The following is a 6627-nucleotide window of genomic DNA, read 5'->3' as shown; positions in this document are numbered from 1 at the left end:
GTGGCCGCCCTCCTTTCCCAGCAGCTTCTCGCAGTCTCAGTGTGCTGGAAGGTTGGCCCTCTGCCTACATGCCCAGGGCTGCTGGGTATGCCTCTGGAGCTCAACACCTGCATGCACCTCCTGGCTGGGCATGCCCTGGCCATCTGCCACCTGTGGCACCTCTGTCTCCAGACCACCACCTCAGGCTACGCTGCCCCTGTGGCCCAGTTCCTTGTGGTTCATCTGCTGGCTCTCCTTACCTGGGGCTGCGTGAGCCCCTCACAGCTCCTCCCAGGACCCCCTAAAATAGTGTCCCTGCCCTCTCTCCTCCCTTGCCTGCATACGGGCCATGGCGGCAACCTCACTACATGCAGCTCAGAGTCCGTCCCCTCCTGCTCCCTGCTGTACCCAAAACCACGTCTGAATTCCTTACAAGCCCTTGCAGGGTCTAGTCCAGCCTCTAGGCTGGGAGGCAGAGTGTGGCAGAGACCATCCATTGCTACCTGATAAGCCATTCCCAACACCAAAGGAAGGTAAAAGTTAGTAAGTGGGATTACATCACATTAAAAAGCTTCTGCACAGCAAAGGAAACAAACCGAAAAGGCAATCTACGGAATGGGCAAAAATATTTGCAAATCATACATCTGATGAGGGGCTAGTACCCAAAGTATATAAAGAACTCTTACAACTCCAGAGGATCAGAATAGACATGTCTCCAAAGAAGACATCCAGATGGCCAACAGACACATGAAAAGATGTTCATCATCACCGATCATCAGGGAGATGAGAATCAAAACCACAGTGAGATCCTACCTTGTACCTGTCAGAATGGCTAAAATAAGCAAAGTGGAGACGACAGGTGTTGGCGAGGATGCAGAGAAAGGGGAGTCCTCCTGCACTGTTGGTGGGAATGCAAACTAGTGCCATCACTGTGGAAAACAGTGTGGAGGTTCCTCAAAAAAATAAAAAAAAAATAGGGACTCCTGGGTGGCTCAGTGGTTGAGCGCCTGCTTTTGGCCCAGGGTGTGATGCTGGGGTCCTGGGATCGAGTCCATTGGGCTCCCTGCATGGAGCCTGCTTCTCCCTCTGCCTGTGTCTCTGCCTCTCTCTCTGTGTGTCTCTCATGAATAAATAAATAAAATCTTTAAAAAATTTAACCTGTGTCCTCCTGACATTCCCTTGGCTGCCAGGGACATGACAGACACTTTGGAAATGGGACTTTTTCTCCCAGCTAAGCCAGGTCAAAGTGCTGACCCTTGGCTTCATTCCCCACGAAGAGGAAGGGGGATTGTGTGAGCATTTGTGCCCTTTCCCGTCAGACCAGAAAGAGGTCATTGCCAAGAGGAAGAGCTGGGAGTCAGATATCTGTTTTGTGTCCCATGTGTCACCCCCCCCCCCCCCGACCCATTAACTTTACCACCTAGGCCAGCTTGTCATTCTCCTCAGAGGGGACCCCGTCCTGGGAGTGGGGAACAGGACGACGGTGAGGGTCAGCGTGAGACACCGGAGGCCAGGTGAGCGGCAGAGACTGTGTGGAGAGAGCCGACTCCGCTCTGTCGTATTCTTGGCCGTGGCCGGGCTCCGGTCATCTCCATTCTTTCAGCAAACAAGCATCCTTCCCAGTCGCCGTCCCCACTGTTCCCACCAGGTGCCCTTTGCCCTGCTCGTTGGCCACAGCACCTGGGGTTTGCATGTGCGTCCGGGGAGTGGGCCGCCCGACACACTCGGCCTTCCAGGAGGGCAGGTGAGGCGCAGGGAGAGGACGGCCAGCGTCCCTGGGCAGGTGCTGCGGGTGGGCCCTGCGGGTGGCAGGTGCGAGGGCCCCGCCCCCTACTGGCAGCCCTGGGCGGCGCTCGGGCGCCCCCTGGTGGCCACCAGCCCTTCTCGCCTTTTTCCCGCGACGTGGCTTGCACTTGGCAGGTGCTACCTCCGTCCCCCGACAGTTAAGGAAACTGAGGCTAAGGTGTGTATGGTGGAAAGGACTGAGATGGGACGTGCAGCCCGGCAGTTTCCACGGTGGGCACCGAGTCCAGAAGGGCTGATGGGACCCCAAGGTGCGTCCACGGGATGGTGTGTGCAGAGCCGTGCTGGACCCAGCTGACCCTCCCACCCCCAAGGGCAGTGCTGGGCCCTGGGTACCCCACTCTGTGGAAGCCACCAGCAAACCACGGCACGACCAGAGTGAGTGGCCAGAATAGGGGAGGACCTGGGGGCAGAAGGGCTGTGAGGGGAGGGTCCAGGCGCCTGGCTTCTGAGGCCGTGCAGTGTCCTTGTCTTGGGGACAGACATACCACGGGACCGAATCCCACCTGGGCATGTGACCAGGGAGCCGCAGGCCTGTGGGGGAGGATGAGGTGAGTGGGCAGGTGCGTCCCAGTGCCTGGTGACTCGGGGCAGTGCCCTGATCCCCAGCAAGGGAGGAGGGAGGGAGTGCCCAGCAGGCAGGGGTGACGCCTGGGACAACCAGCTGGTTTGGTTTGCTGGTTATGCCCCTGGGTCTCCTCGGGGGGATTGTGTTTTGATTTCAGTGGAAGCATCTCCGTTGTGGACACTGAGGCCAGCAAGGGGTGGGGGCCCCATTCCTGCTCCTGGTGCCCTGCCAGCTTGGGCCTGGGGGGGGGGTCACCATCCCCTTGTGCAGTGTCAGGGAAACCGAGGCTCAGGGCTTTGGAGGGGAGCGGGAGTGAGGGAAGCTGCCCCAGGGGAAGGAAAGGGGAGTGGGGGCCCGTCAGAGGGCACACGTGGCCAGGCTCTCAGGCCTTGCCTCCTTCAGTCACTGGATGGAGGGGCAAGATGACCCTGACCATGGCTCCGAAGTTGGGGCCAAGCCACGACCCTCCCTGTGCTGGGCACACCCTTCTAGGTTGGTCCCAGCGGCCTGTCTAGACCCCAGCTAGGAGTGGAGTGGGGCTTGAGCTCCACAGCCCTGAGCCCTCCCAAGAGGCCACCCCTGCCCTGGGGAGGGGACTGGGTGCTGCAGAGCCCTCCTGGGTGGCCCTCCCAGTCTCCCACCTTTCTGGGCCATGGTGAGCAATGGGCTGAAGGCTCAGGTGGTCCTGTCCCTCTCGACTAGTGTCCCTGGGGCCCGAGCACAGCGTGTGCTCCGTGAGACTGGCTGTCCTCCACCCGTGTCTTCATGGGCTTCCCTGCCTCTGTGTCTGCGTCTAGACCCCCTCCTGGGAGGACGCTGGTCATATGGGATTCGGACCACCCCCAGGACCTCCCTGCCCCTGGACCACCTCCCAGCCACAAAGTCCATTTCAGCCCCTGTGCCTTCTCCAGGGAATGGGCCAGGCCTGATTAAGGGGAGGAGATTGGCCTTCCCGGGACCGCCTCCACCTGGGAGCCCACCCAGAGTTGCCTCATTAGAACAGGGGACACTCGTCACCTAGGAAATGGGGAGGGTTCTGGGGGCGCTGCCTGTGTCAGGAGCCAGGGGCAGAGACCAACGGATGTTTGCTGTGACCTCACAGCCCCCATCTCCAAAGGAGGCCACATCTCAGGGTGCTGGGGCTCAGATATCACGTACGGATTTCAGAGTGAGACACAAACCGACCCCCCAGCCATCCCAGCTCCAAGATACTTATCTAGCAGAAATATTTCCCGAACAAAGTACAGGACGTAGCCGGATGGCACTGAGGCCTGTTCACCCATCAGGAAAGCCCACTGGGGAATGTTCTGGCAGAGACCCGAATGAAACCGAGGTGAGCAGCGCAGACCTGGGGGGAGGTGTAGGCAGGGGCGCAGCAGGTCCAGGGGCCCTGGGGGAGGAAGCGCCCAAGGGCCAGTGCGCTGTGGCCTGGATGTTGCTGTGAGCCCCTTACAGGCACCTTCTGGGCCCTGCCTGTGATTTACTAGGTGGTGAGGTGGACACAGGTTTGTCGTCCTGGAGAAGCCCTCGGGGAGTCGCCGTACTCCCTCCTCCTTCTGGAATTATCTACACGCAGTGCATACAGGGGGTTCAACTCCCAGCCTTAGAGGTGGAGCTGGGAAGCCCCTGGGGTCGCCAGGTACAAACCCCTCCTGCCACTGCCCGATAACCCCTCCAGGCCTCTCTCAGGGCCTCATCTGAGGAGCACACAGTCCTTCCCGGCTGCACGGAGGTGCCTGGTTTTCCGTTCCTTGTGTTTCTGGAAGGAGCCCAAGGAGCAGGTGCGCCCACGCCCGTGGCCATTCCTTCTCAGAGAGGGGCCTCCCACCCGGACCTCTGGCTCTGACCCCCCTTCCAGTGCTCCCTCTGCTCTCCCTGCAAGCGTGGAGCTCCCATCCATCCTGAGCTGACGCTCAAGTCCCTTTCTTCTGGTTTGGAAGAGCAAGCAAGAGAGTGAAGGAACGATTAGCCCGGTCCTGTCCTCGGGGCCAGGAAGCTCCCCTGCTCTTCTGCAGGTCGGATGGTTGGTCCAGACCTTGATCCCGAGGAGCCCCTTGTCACCTCCTAGCGGCCTTGGAGAGCCCCCAGCCCTCTCTGTGCGGCACCTTGATCCCCAGGCCTCCCGGGACAGGACGCAGGGGGCCCAGCCGGCCCTCGGGGCAGGGGAAGGTCTCTGGGCAGCTCCGCTGCACACCGGCCTCCACCCTGACACAGAAGTCAGGCAGGAAACGGGTGGCCAGCCGCAGAGAGGGCGGCTCCCTGCAGGCTCAGCGGTTGGTTTACGGTCCTGCACCAGGGACACAGTGACTTTGCTCTGCGCCCCTCTTCTGGTGGCTTTGAGTGGCAGGACTTGGAGAGATGGGACATCAGATTTGATCAGAAGGCCCTGTGTGAAGTTGGTTCTTATCTGACTTTGGTGCCCTGGCTCCAGCCGGGCCTGCAGCCCCCTCCCCCCACCGTGCCAAGGTCCAGGGGAGAGCGACACGGCCCCTGCATCACTCCCAGCACCTGCTGTGGCCCCAGGCAGAGGCCCCAGGCCTTTCACTTATGTGTGGCTGAGAAGAGGAAATGGGTGGCCATGTAAACAGTTATACGCACAGGTGTGTGACAGTAGCCCATCTGCCTCTTCCTGCCTGTCCTCCCGGTGACTTGTCAGGTGTTTGGGAGGGGACACATTCGGGGTGGCCGCCCAGTTCCTGATGGAGGCACACAGCAGAGCGGTGGAGAGATTCCTGACTCTGTGTCCTGGCTGTGTGGTCTTCGGTGAGTTACTCGACCTCTCTGTGCCTTGGTCCCACATCTGTAGACTGGGGGTAATGACGATAATGCCTACCTCACCAGGTTGCCGTGACGATTAAACAGCCCACGTAGAATGGTCAGCTCTGTGCTTGGCACGTGGCAAGTGCCCACGGGGCCCTGCTACCAGCAGTGCTCTGATGAGGCCCCAGGCCCAGGGGAAATGCTGCAGAGAGAGCAAAGGGGGCTCTGCCGGGCTCTTGCTGGTGTCCCCATGCCCGGACACCATGCCACATTTAGATCTTTTCTGCTCACTCATCCTCCTCCCGACGAATTGCCTTTTGGGGTAAAAGTGAGGGTCTCCATCACTCGCGTGGCCACCCAACAACACTGTGATACTGAAATGTGAAAGCAGCAAACTTCGTTTCCTAAACTAAATTAATCTGACTCAAGCCTGCACCTCCCTGAGGGGGATCATCCACGTTCAGTTTCTGGGGACCCCTTCTGGTTCATGGGGACACTGAGGCTTTCGGGGGGCAGGCCTGGGCTATATAGTCCTGTGCAGCCATTGCCACTCCTCTGCTCCCTGAGCATCACCCGCCCCCCAGGGTCTCCCTGGCCTGCCACAGGTCAGCACAGTGGTCCCCTGCTCTGCTCTGGCCCCAGGAAGCCCTGCGGGCTCACCCACAGAGGGGACATTGCCGCATCCCCTGGGCGGCCTGGCCTTCCCTCTGGAGGAGCCTAGGTGCCCCCATCACTGGGGCCCAGGAACCCCAGAACCCAGGGGTTCTTCTTGGGCTGGGCACCCCAAAGCACAGAGAAGCCGCTCCCGTCTCCCTCCCGTCCCTCCTTCTCCCTCTGAGAGCCTGGCCAAGGGACACAAAGCCTGTGTGTCCTTCCCGGTGGGAGGAGGGGACGTTCCTCTCATTGTGTTCCTTCTGTGCAAACAGTTCATTTTACAGCCATCCTGCTGTTCGCTTGCAGCTGAACATGTCTCAGGGAGGTGCCGGGGTTCAGGGGGTGAGTCCCGAGTCCTGGGTAGCCAGACCACAGCCCGGGGGACATGTGGGCACTAGTCTGGGAGGCACCCCCACGCCCCCTGGGCTCACCCAGAGAGATGAGGCTTCCTATTTCCTGCCCCAAGCCTGGGAGCCTGGGCTGACCCCGCGTGGTCCTGTCACTGTTTCAGACCTTACTTCCTGTCCCTGCCAGGCCCCCATGTCGTCTGAACCGCCAGGCTAGGGTGTCCTTCCCAGGCCTCTAGGGCCTGCTCTCAGGGACACCCAGATCCCCCTGGGGATCAGTACTGCCGCTTCTCTTTGCAGCATTTACAGAGGCCACATTCACAGGCCCAGGCCTCTTGCCAGCTCCATCCAGGCCGCGTGGCTCCCTTTCCTGGGAGCTGCCACCCAGTGGACTCTGCTGGTGGCGCTGGTCTCTGGGGCCTGCAGCCAGGCAGCCCCCCACTCTGCAGCCACGCCCCTCCCCCCATCTCTGTGGCTCCCCCACCTCGCAGCCACACCCCTCTGGCCCCCACTGCC

This window comes from Vulpes vulpes, chromosome 13 (assembly GCF_048418805.1).
Source record: "Vulpes vulpes isolate BD-2025 chromosome 13, VulVul3, whole genome shotgun sequence".
NCBI lineage: Eukaryota > Metazoa > Chordata > Mammalia > Carnivora > Canidae > Vulpes > Vulpes vulpes.
Note: the sequence above shows the minus strand (reverse complement) of the source record.